The sequence below is a fragment of the Engystomops pustulosus genome, chromosome 1 (assembly GCF_040894005.1).
Source record: "Engystomops pustulosus chromosome 1, aEngPut4.maternal, whole genome shotgun sequence".
NCBI classification, from domain to species: Eukaryota; Metazoa; Chordata; class Amphibia; order Anura; family Leptodactylidae; genus Engystomops; species Engystomops pustulosus.
The window spans coordinates 218,079,843-218,092,797 of record NC_092411.1 but is presented as its reverse complement, the minus strand read 5'-3'; the positions used below and the strand labels follow the sequence as shown (position 1 = coordinate 218,092,797).

The 12,955-nt window shown below is 40.8% G+C and overlaps 1 protein-coding gene across 3 annotated transcripts in view; it reads right to left on the bottom strand.

Moving 5' to 3' along the window:
• The window catches only part of LOC140074009 (UPF0462 protein C4orf33 homolog), a 58,294-nt gene that overhangs the window by 42,613 nt on the left and 2,726 nt on the right, over nucleotides 1–12,955 (bottom strand). The window lies entirely within an intron of this gene.

Below are 12,955 nucleotides of genomic sequence, written 5' to 3'. Positions count from 1 at the left end.
TTATGGTTAGTTAGGCCAGCATCCTTTAGCCGTGCGTTTTTTCTGCAGCCACCAAATTTTTTTTCTGTCCAAAAACGCATGCATAACAGATACCTGCCTAAACTGACAATAACAGATGACATAACATTTATGGTACGTTGATGTTGACGGGATTTTTAATTGATACGTTAAACCTCCGTTCTTTAACTTTCTAAACAGTGGTAAGGAACAGAGGTTTGAATGGTAGTGTGAACTTAGCCTTACATGTGTGTATGACTGAATGGCACTTCAAAAAAAACAAAGCTCTACTTTGCAAGTCCTCATAAAGTCATATTTGTTATCACCACAAAGTAAGCAACCAATAAATAAATGTTTGTGTATGAAGAGTACAACCTGTTACACTATCGTGTCATTTACGTTTTTAAATACAAAAAATTTCTGTGCATTTTTTCTGTAAATAAAATATGGCATTAATCTCTTCAACTTACCTTGGTGTCTTTATTTTTGCAATTTTTTCTTTTTTCCTTATTTGTGTGCAAGGAGGGCCTAAGGTTTCTGTTAGGCTACATTCACATAATTTTTTCAGCCATTTGCTGTAAGGATATGTCAGGTGGATTCCCAATGTGTCCTTACAACAGAGGACCAGGATGCATCCGACTGTGTGCACATACAGTGGGATATGTCAGCCATTACACTGCTCCCCCCTGAAAGAAGTGATTGGCTACTGCCAATGTTCTGGGTGGCTATCAAGTGACACAACTGTCCTAATATGGACAGTTACATCACATGGGACCTCCCAGATTGTACACTTGTGAAAGCTGGGGATGGATGCAATACAGTTACAACCCACATAGCCTATTATTGCCTCTGTTGAGCGTAAACATAAAACACAAAAGATGATGCCTCCATTTACCAGTATATGTATACGTTCAGCATATAAGCATGAAGCTTCCCAGGTGTATGCACTGAACATATCCAAAAAGTGAATGTAGCCTTAACGCCACTGCCCTTTTTCGTTTTTCTGTTTTCATTTTTCACTCTCCACCTTCACCACATCCATAACTTTTTGAAGGCTTGCTTTTCATGCAAAAATTTGTCCTTCCGAGCAATGGTATTTAATATCCCATGCCATGTACTGGGAAGCTATTCTTTAAGTCTGTACGATTTTTTCAAAAACTAGGAAAACCCCTTTAATGTCTACATTCATAGGATATGCCTCAAAGGGGTTAGCCACTCTTTTACATAAGTTGCCCATGTGCCTATAATGATAATAATCCTTGAAAGTTCATCAAGTGATTCAGCATTCCTTATGATTACCTTTGTGCTGTCTGCACAGTCTGTTTGGTTCTTTATTAACATGTCTGAACACTGATGAATAGGGGCTTCAGCAGGAAAGTTATGACTCCCTCCATCTTTCCTCTTCCTGTGTCTGTCAGTATTGATAGGGCGTGAGAGAGAGACACATTGGTGATGCCATGAGGACGGGCTGAAGCATTGAGAGAGTGCAGCACGGTGAAAACAGAGAAAAGCTGAAGCTTTCAAATGAGGCAAAGACAAAGGTACATATACATGCAGAGACCTGTCTAATGGAACAGATTGATTGAAAAGTGGCCAGCACCTCAAAATACCTGATAGATATGGGTCTCAGAAGGGAAGCCTGCACTTGTAAGAAAGTTTCGCAAATAGTAGAATAGGTAGATTCCTACTCCCCTTGCTGCGCTTGCGCCTGATTTATGAAATGTCAGTGTGGCAATATTCGTTCTTTTCAGGCACTTTTTTTTGGGCACGCAATTTGGAGCACAGCTTTGAAATGCCGACACTTTTCCTGCGCTTTTAGGTTCCTGACAATTTTGGTGCATTTTTTTTTGCAAGAAGCTGATCTACAGAGTTGTATTTCACCTTCACGAATGTGGAGTTAGTTTAGAACAATTCCGGTGGTGCGTCAATTAATTAACCCCTTGAGACACAAACTAACATCCCTGTGTAAATTAACACATGATTTGTGTGCCATAAACACGCACTCTGCAACAATACTGATAAATGCCCTCCAATGTTTCTGGTCAGCCACTAAAATAATCATTCCTAAAAAAAATTTGGACACAAAAGTATTCTGAATACTTTTACTGAGAATCACTTTGCCTTACACTGTCCCTGCCTTCTATGTTAAGTTGTGAATCGGAATTCATGCTAACAGAGGCATATCAAGATGCTGGAGCGCGTGATGTGACTTCACACATATAGTAACAGATAGCAGAAAATGTGTTGCCAAGTGACACCGCATGTGATTTGGCTGCTAGCTGTGCAATACTAAGATCCAGCTATACTGAGGGACACCACAACCCTTCCCTGTTCTTCGGCTATAAAATAAAATTGTTAACTGCAAAAGGAAACAGATGGAAAAATTTACAGTTCCATAAACCTGAAAACCAAAAATGCAATTGTTCTTAAAGGGACTATAGAGTAAACCATTACTTATACATTCAAAATGTTTTATAGAGCTCTTCTTGCTGAATAAAATATACAGGTTGGGAAGAGCTGCTTTATTCAGTAGAGAAAGTCATGTAAAACGGAAAATTATTTGACTTCCTTATGATAATATTGCAACAATGGCTTAGTGATATATGCCTGATTTAACATTTTATACAGATAAGAAACAAGAATTCAATTGAGCACTTTTAGGAAGTGAAAAGTGAGAAACATCTGCCAAATCCTGGATATGTTTTAATCTGCTGTCACTACCAACAGTTTCTTGCCACCGAAACTGTATTTTTCTCTTAAAGGGAACCTGTCATCAGCAATTGGCCTAATAAACCAAGCAGCATAGCACCATCTAGGTTTTATTTCTCTCATAGTCCAGTGTGATGGCATCATCCAGAAAATCAAATGAAATCAAATGAAGTGAATTGTAAATTGGTTGTATAAAGTCAAGGAGAAGAAGAGTTTAACACTGATGTCAAGCCGGGGGGCTCTGAACGCTTCCTCCTCTGTGATTGACATCATGCATCGGACTTCAGGAGAGGAGGTTAGTGATGTTTTTGGATGCAGGACCATCAATTCCTAATCAAATTAGGAAGCAGGATATGACAAAAATGAAAATATTCTGATCTCTGAAATACTATAATATATATGGTGAGACTGTTTGGAGCAGGAGTTAAAAGCAGCGTCAAACCAGACTAGACTCTTATCCATCCTGCACATGAGTGTGGTGTTTCCTTGGCCCCACGATTCATTGTTTGCAGTTCATATATCATTGCCCTCACATGTAGATGACAGTAGAGAAGACTATTTGTGCAACAAAAATGGGCAGGGATAGGACCTGCTCTGAGATGTGTAGCTTGGGCAGTCAGCTTGCACACAAGACTCTGGAAACCAAGACTGTGTGTATGACCTCATAGAAATGTATTTGTCCATATGGTATTTGTTGCACGCAGACAAAAACAACATGTATGCGCAGGGAGCCTTAAGGTATATGCACATAGTGAGGATTTGATCGGTATTTTACAGTAGTATTGTCAGAATCGGAGGTAGTGGATCCTCTGAACCACCGTGGACGATGACACAAGCCGACACCTGGGACTGGAATCTAAGTGGCACCCAGTCTTCACCAGAGCCCACTGCAAAGCAGGATGGATTTGCTGCGGCGTGGTACTTTGTTGATGTTTACCATTATTTAAAAAAATATTTTTTATGTCTTTAAACCCCTTAATGACTGCTATATTGGCTTTTATGGAGGTCATTAAGGGTACTTCTTCTGATGGGACACCTTTTTTGGGTGCCACATCAGAAGAAGGTTGCAGGACATTGCAACCTTGCTACTTCACAGGCACTAACAAACAGGAGCGGAAAAGCAATGTCTAGGCAGGTGCAGAGGGAGTGAGCTCCATCTGCCAACCATTAGCAACCAGAAACTGCAATTTCGGGGTGTAGATGATGTCACAGGCAGTCCATGGGTCCTCAGAGGGACCCTTCTTTAGTATGTTTCTATTAAGTATTAGTATTATCACTTCTAAAACTACAGATACACCTCAGAAAAGTCCCTGGCTGCCAAGATACCATAACGTATCCCCCAAACATCTATGGAACCATGGTATCGAAGGGGTTCATGGCCAATAATCAAAGTTATTGCTGACCAGATCCTGATCTTGGGTTTCTGCTTTGTCAAACTGCATGCAAAATCTTTCAAGAATCACATGTTTAATAGGAATATATAAATTAGCCATGCATTTCAAGTAACATGTTCAGACATGTAAATCTGGCAAAGCTTGCGCTGATTTTTACAAATCCTGCCGTATAGCTGTATAGAAGTTTGTGGGACAGATGTAATCAAAATAGAACTGTCACTTGTAAATACAGTCTATCGGTAAGTGATTTCTCTCCTACAAATCATTAACGTTGTGTACAGTGGCTACTGTATTTTGCATTGTGTATTTGTTCATATCTTTGTATGTTGCACTTAAACAGATCAGCTTGAATAGTATTATCCTAACTAAATGTATGTACGAGACAGAGCTCATTGTGATGCTAGGGCTGTGCTGCCACTAGAGCTAGTCTGATTTTACAAAGTTGTCTCTGGCTGAGAGGAATTTAAAACCACGGATTTAAGCAAGTACTGTAGTTCATGAATGATGGATAGATAAATATTAGCAGAAAGTGATATAGCAAAGAGGGAAGTGGAGAATTCCTTTGTTTAATTTCATGCTGAGATGTGCTTATGCTGACAATGAAATCTCTATATTATGATGGGAAAGGTCAGTGGGAAATGTCACAGTTAATTTACATGAACATACTTTAGCTAAATAGTAGAAGGTAGGGGCATTACTATTCTTGCCATCTCTCAAATACATTTTTGTGATTTTTACAGCTTAGCTGTGAGTGGTTTCAAGGTGAACTCTAGAACTTTGGCAGGAGCATCCCTGACCCACGGCTGTTGATCATCACTTGCTACCATTACATTACATGCTCTGCTTATGAATCACATCATATTATTTCAGTTCTTAGGTAAAATGTAATAATCTGGGGAAAATATGACTGATCCAGCAGCAATAAATTGGTGGAAGAGAACTTTAGCATTTAGGGTGCCAATTTTATTGAAAGCGACAGAACTACTTTCCAATAGTCTAGCAATTGCTTACACCAGTCTATAAATAATTGTGAGTTGCTAACTGTAGCGTAATGATAGCCATATGTCCAATGTGAGACATACAAATAGTTATTGCTCTATTCTTTGTTATTTTTGGAATGATCTTCTCTAGATAAATTATTTGATTGTACCAGACCATCCTTACATTGTGCATTTAGTATTAAATCATCAAGTCTTTGTAAAAAGGCAACAGCGTGGTAGAAGGGTGTCTCTTCTGAGGAGCAAAACTATTTTACGCTAGTTTCCACTTGAACCCACTCAGCAGCATCAAATCCTACTTGCACAACTCTCCAATTTATCCAATTTTAGTCAAGAAGGTTCATACAAAAAAGTAGTGTATGTGGTTTTTATATTGAAAAAAAAGAGTTTTTCAAGATCGGAACATGTCTACACCACCTTAGCTTTCAAGACACCATTAACGGAGGACTTCCCCTGCAGTTGAAACCTGAGTTAGGCAATGTGCTCTGGTGTCTGAACCTTATGTTTTTAAGATGTGCAAAGTTTTAATGCTCATTTTGTGAGTTAAATAAGAAAATGTATTAATTTATCTTACTTACCTACACAATGTGGGCACATTTTACACCCAGCATGTGTCATACATCTGGAATTACTGATCTCCGATTGGAATCGCAGGAAGGTTCCAATGTGAATGGTGTTTTGGAAACTAAAGAGATATAAACATATCCTTGCTACTATCAAGTGTGTTTAGAATTGTCCATGGACACTACTTTCTTCAATAAGCCTTCTTGAAGAAAATTGGATGAATTGAAAAGTTGAGCAACTATTACCCTATATACTCGAGTATAAGCCAAGATTTTAAGCATAATTTTTTGCCAACATAATAGTTTGGGCGACGGCCAGGCCGTGCTCATGGACCTGTCGCTGACATGGAGCTGGCACCAGTGCACATGAAGTAAGAAGAGGACCTGCTCGGAGCGTCGGAAAGGTGATTACTCACTTTTACTACACGGGCTAGCTATATTCTCTAGGGGGCTGGCTATATCCTGAATGGGGCTGGCTATATACTAAAGGGGGCTGTCCGGCTATACATTACTGGGGCTGGCAGGCTAGATACCACTGGGTTCTGGCGGGCTATAAACTACTAGTGAGGCTGTGACCAATGCCTTTCCCACCCTAGGCTTATACTCGAGTCAATAGGTTTTCCCAGTTTTTGGGTCAGCTTATACTCAAGTATATACAGTATTTGATTTGATATTTGTAATGGGGACTTTGACAAATATTTACTGGTTTCCTCCTGTAGTGCCATTGACAACAGACATGTCCATCTATCTCTTCATTCAACTAGAGTAAAAGAAGACCCTTATTCACAGCGGTCAAATGCCAAACCAACACTTAACGGTATCACACACATCTGACTGTGGCAAGGATTTTGCCCCAGGAAATGGCATATATATGTCAGTCAAAATCTCCATGAAAAAGCACAACAGTGAAGTTTGACACCAAGTTCAGCTGTGTCAATATACCCTTATACAGTATCCTGTTCTTTTTGTGTCTCTAGTGGGTAAACCCTTTGGCTGTGTTCACATGTGGCGTTTACATTGTGACGTCTTGAAACACATGATGTGGAGAGGAGCTTTTCCTAATTACATAGTGTTAACATTTACGCTTACAAAATGCTATAATGCAGAGGGGCTCATTTACTAAGGGTCCGGGGACCGCACTTTCGTAGGGTATTCCGATGATTTCCAATTTGCGCCGCATTTAAAAGGGGTTTGTGTCGCACGCGATCGGATTTTGGCGCATCGGTGCCGGCTTTCATGCAACACAAAAAAGGCGGCGGGGGGGATTTGTGGGCGGGACGTCATTTGGACTAAGCGCAGAATTTAACTTTTAAATTGTGTCGCAAGACATGCACTTACATACACCGGGAAGAAGATGGCGAACTCCAGCGGACCTGAGCGGTAAGTGACACATGCAGGATATCAGGCGCACGATCTACTTGGATCGCGGCACAGTGCATCATCATCGGACAGTCCGGATCGGGGATCGCGACTCGGACGGGTAAGTAAATGTGCCCCAATGTGTTTATATTGTGTTTACCATTCAGACAATGTGTTCACAAACATGATATCAACATGATTTGAACTAGTTGCGTTAACGTTTGCATTTTGTAAGTGAAAATGTTAACAGTATGTAATTAGGCAAATCTCCTCTCCTCTCTCTGCATTTCAAAATGCAACGTAGATGCCACATTTGAACACATTGCCCACCTAGCACTATCTATTTACAGGGCTACAGATATGATGCCATGTTAATAACACGTGACCACTCTGGACAAAGCCAATGGGGCTTATTTACTAAGGGTCCGCGGACACATTTTCGTCGGATTTTCCGATCTTTTCGCGGCTGTGACAGGTATTTAACAGGACATTCTGTGAACTTCTCCGGACAGGTAAGTAAATTTGCCCCAATGTGTTCATAACTGTGAAAAACGGCAACGATAAATATCTCTAATGTCCTTATATTAAATAATCAAACTACCGGGAGAAGTATTGGGACTAAAAGTTTGCAGTTGGAGTCCCCTGTAGATTCCAGCTGTTTCCTGGGGATTCAATTGTCTGTGATCAGTTTATTTCCAGGAACCTTTTTAACACAAATGGGTTGTATAGCAGATCTGCTTTTATTTCTTCATCTCCAAGCACAATGAGCAGTATTGTAAAGCTACAGCCTCTCATCCTCTGCTTTACAGTTCATTAACAGTGCCATTGACCATAAAGCTCTGGAGTATTGTAGCTTATGCTACATCACTTTAAAAACAGTTACCATTGTGTATTTCTATGCCTCAAGAATGACCTTTAAATACTAATACAATCCTTCTGCTTTGCTGGAAACATGAACTTTAGGTTGCATTGGGTATCTGCTGATTTTACTGTACAAAATATAGCCAAATATTGCCTTCAGGCCATAATAGCCAAGAACCAATCTGCATGTTAATTTGGAGGTAGAGTCCTCATGCTTAAAAACAAATATAGTCAAAGGATAAAAAAGGCCAAATTAATGACACCAATATACACCGGCCCCCTGAAAACATGAAACGGAAGCAATAAAACCATGTAATGCAATGGCCATTTTTCCATATTTTACTCATCACATTCCAAAAAGGCCTACCTTTACCATTTACAGAGCTGTATGAGGGTCTACATTCAGTGAGAAAAATGTAACTTTCTTGTGGCAACATTTAATATTCCACAGGAGCTGAAAAATAACTTTAAAGGGAACCTACCACCCTGATTCTACCTATAAAGGTAGAAGGGGTGGTAGGTGGATGAATGGGATGTGAGGATAGCCCTTTTTTGGGCTAATCCTCACGTCCCGGCTATCTTTTAGAAAACTTTATTGCAGGCATATGTAATTTTTTTTATGCGGCTACTGGGGCGTGGAGTAGCCAGACATGAGGCTACTAGTCGCGGCTACTCCATGCCCCAGTAGCCACGTTACTCTGCCTACCATTTAATCTGCGGCACGTAGCTCCTCGAAGGGCGTGGTAGCCTCATGTCCGGCTACTCCACACCCCAGTAGCCGCATAAAAAAAATTTACATATGCCTGCAATAAAGTTTTCTAAAAGATAGCCGGGACGTGAGGATTAGCCCAAAAAGGGCTATCCTCACGTCCCTTTCTTCCACCTACCACCCCTTCTACCTTTATAGCTAGAATCGGGGTGGTAGGTGCCCTTTAAAATCATAACTCTTCTTTGTATGAAATGTATAAGGTGTGGCAAAACTGTTATTTTCATTAGAACTAGAGATGCCGCTCATCTCTAGTTGGCACCATGTTAGGAAATGTCCAACCTTTAAATCACTTTTCATTAAAATGTATCCATCCTTGATGATGTGATGATTCAGCCATTTAGATTTTTTCTTATTGTGGCATTTATATGGACCACACTATGCACCATTTAACAGACCATGCATTTTTGGGTGTGGGGATACCAAACATATTTCATTTTGTCAGAAAACAGGGGTAGTGGACCCACTAGACCATTGCGGGCGATGACGTAAGCTGACACCTGGTAGCAAATTCTAAGTAGCACCCGGTTTTCACCAGAGCCCGCCGCAAAGCAAGTTGGATTTGCTGCGGCATTGGTACCACAAGGTCACTCCAAAGGCGGGACTTTGTCAGCATTGGTGGCCAAGGCAAGGTACAGAGTCGGAAGTCAGGCACGGAGTCGTGGTCAGACAGAAGGTCAGAACAGGCAGCACTGGATCAGAGTCGGGATGTAAGGATCTGTGGATCCCCTGGACCACCACGGGAAGTGGTACTAGCCGACACCTGGGACAGGAGTCTAAGTGGCACCTGGTCTTCACCAGAGCCCGCCGCAAAGCAGGATGGACTTGCTGTGGCAGGGTACCACTAGGTCGTTCCACAGGTGCGACTATCCCGCGGTGGCAGCCGAGGTCGAGGTACCTTAACAAAAGACAGTCTTGTAATGGGGTCCAGGCACAGGGTCAGGGCAGGCGGCAGAGATGCAAGGTCAAGTCCAATCCGGGGTCAGCAACGGGAGGTTCAGGCAGATGGGAATGGGAACATAGGCACACGGGACACAGGAACACAGCTATGCAGGAAGACAGCAATGCGGAGGAACTCTGGTAACACAGGAACACGTAGGGACTCTAGTACCACGGCAACACAGGACTTAGGAGCAGGAACACACAAGAATGCAGGAATAGACAGGAACGCAGGAATAGACAGGAACGCAGGAATACACAGGAACACACAGGAACGCACAAATACACAGGAACGCAGGAATACACAGGAACGCAGGAATGTCGCTTGGAAGCTTTTTCTTAGGCTGTGAGGCACAAAGATCCGGCAAAGCAGGAAGGGAGGGGCCGGATTATAAGGTGGAGGTTTTCAGCCACTGCACGAATCAGCGGTGCACTGGCCCTTTAAATTCTCGGCAGCCAGCACGCACGCCCAGTTCGAAGAATAGCAGGAGCCGGGATAGGAGAGTCTGGCGCAGGGGCTTCAGCTGGGGAACATGGAGGACCACGCAGGGACCTCGGATCGTGGGGGCACCCGTGACAGGGGACATATAAGGTCAGGGATGGCAGCAAAGGAGAAAAGTCAGGAACGAAGCCGAGGTCCGCATATTTTTTTGTACTGAAAAACTAGGCTTATACACAAGTATATATGGTAGATTCAGTGGACAGGTATCCCTGCCTCTGTAAAAAAAAAAAAAAAGAAAAACAGCGGCAGCAAACGCAGAAGAGAAGCATAAATTTAGATTTTTTTGATTTTTTTTTTTTTTACAACAACCCCAGTCTGATAAATCTTTTTTTTTTTTTTAAAGTCTGGACAACCCCTTTAAGCAGATTGGCACATGTAATACAATTTGTATAAGTAATTTTGGCATCACAGACAGGATATCTGTCAAATCCAAAATATCTATCAAAACCTGGGTTGTCTCTGAAAGTTAGTACCTAGAATGGAAACACCTCTAGTATAATTTCAGTATATTTTCTAATATAATTTCAATAAGAGGCATGGAAGCCTTGAGCTGTTGTGTTGTCTTTTGTCATGAAGATTTGTAATGACAACAGAGACCTGTAGACTTGGCTGAGTTTTTTTTTGGAAATTTCTCATGAAATTGAGAATTGCATTGCATGGGATTGAGCATTGCATGGTTTGACCTCAGGGTGAATTATCTGGGTTGTCCACTGCTGGGAAGATTGCGAAATATTAAATGTTTTCCATTTGAGAATGATCTTGCTCAGTGTAAAATGATAGGCTTTTTGGGAAATGGTCTTCTAACCTTCCCAAAATGATTGTCAGCTACAATTGCTTTTCTAAGGTCAACGCTTATAAAACCTCATTGTTATTGCGTTAAAGGGAACCAGGGAATATGGATTTAGGCCCATAAAATTGTTAACAATTTCCTATCTAGTATAATATCAGATTTACTATGATGACCTTCAGTATTCTGTGAGATTTAGCATTGTGTTGAAAAAAATCTTTGAACAATGTCTTCAAATGACCTAAAGAACTGGTGCAAAAGAGTCATGCTTTGATGTTGATTGTGGCGCAATGTATAGGCTGGATACATTGTTACAAGTCAACTACTGGTTGATAACTGATAAAGGTAGATTGGTGGTGGTTTGAAGGCCAAAATCTTTGTAGCAGGTTTCATTTAGCACATCAAAAGAATAAGCCCTTAATATCAAATTGGTTGAAACCAATGGGAGAACACCTTACATTATGCTTATGTTATTAATAGCAGAAAAAAATGCTGGTTGCTGGGCTATTTTTTCCACTAACTTCAATATTGGAAAGAAAAACTGCCAAATGCAGGTGTTAATTTAGATTTATGATTGTTTGCTTGGTGATGTTACAAGTATCCATTTATCCAGTATATAGCTGTAACATCTTCAGTGCCATCCTTTGTCAGTACAGTTCGGCTGAGAATGCACTGTGAGGATGAGTTTGATTTTGTTAAGTGGTTATATTCTGTCCTTACTAGTCTGAACATTGCTTTATTCCTTAATTCTTATTCCTTGGCCGTCTCCAAGATGGATGTGATTTTCCTCCACTCGTATTTCTACCTGGATGTCAGGGATATGGTCCAATCACCTTCTGTACTGAGACTCTGACATTTCATATAAAGTGTGCCTGACATTTTTATTGGGTTGCTATAAGTCTTTATTGGAGCTTACTGATTCCTTGACCCTTTGTTTTCTGACCATCCCTTTTGCCAATCGATTCTGTACTGCATTTTCCTTGGTTCTGACGCGTATTTGTCGACTACTCTTCTACTGTCCAGTCTTTGTCTCAATGTTTGCACATTGGCGCAGGAAGAAAACGTCCTTAAGTTGTCATGCTTAGGGTAGGTGGCAATTAGGTAGGGACAGATGGGTACTCATGCCATTTAAACTACCTTCCTTGCCCATGGATCTCACCACACACTGCTGGCAGGGGGGGCCAAGTAATTTAAAATAATCGATTAAAAAGCACTGGATTTATTCATATTACTGACAAAGGATTTTTTGAAATTAACATAAAAATGACCATCCTGATGACAGGTTTCCTATATATATATAAGTATTAGGAAGTACAATTTGTTACACAGAAAAATAAAAGTGAGTTTTTAAAAGTAGAGAGTGAAAAAAATGAATCTCAAATTCTCTGGAGACCCACCTCCAATGTCAATGGAATACAGGCGGTCCCCGACTTAAGAACACCCGACTTACATCCGACCCCTAGTATCAAACGGACCTCTGGATATTGGTAATTTATTGTACTTTAGTACTAGGCTACAATGATCAGCTGTGACAGTTATCAAATGTGTCTGTTATGAAGCTTTAGTGTTAATATTGATTCTTATGACAACCCAACATTTTGAAAATCCAATTGTCACAGAGACCAAAAAGTTCTGGCTGGGGGTACAATGATAAAATATACAGTTCCGACTTACATACAAATTCAACTTAAGAACAAACCTACAGACCTTATCTTGTATGTAACCCGGGGACTGCCTGTATTGAGTCTACTCCCTTTCCCCACTATATATATATATATCTTTTTGGGGAGGGGGGTTATTGTTTTCATATGACATGCCTATTACTTTTTCAATATGTAACCTCCAATTTTTGCCTGTAAAAGATGTGGTCTTCCACTTGTGTGTATTTTCATATACCGACAAGATGTACACGATGCTGAGCTATTTTTTTCAATAAACAAGTTTAACAAGAAAAGCAACCTCTGAAGACGATATATGCTCACAGTCATACACGTGGGGATCCAGCATCACACTGGGCCACCCATGTAAGGTCTGTCTACAACTCATTAGTCTGTTTCAAGTATTTTCACCATTGTGTGAT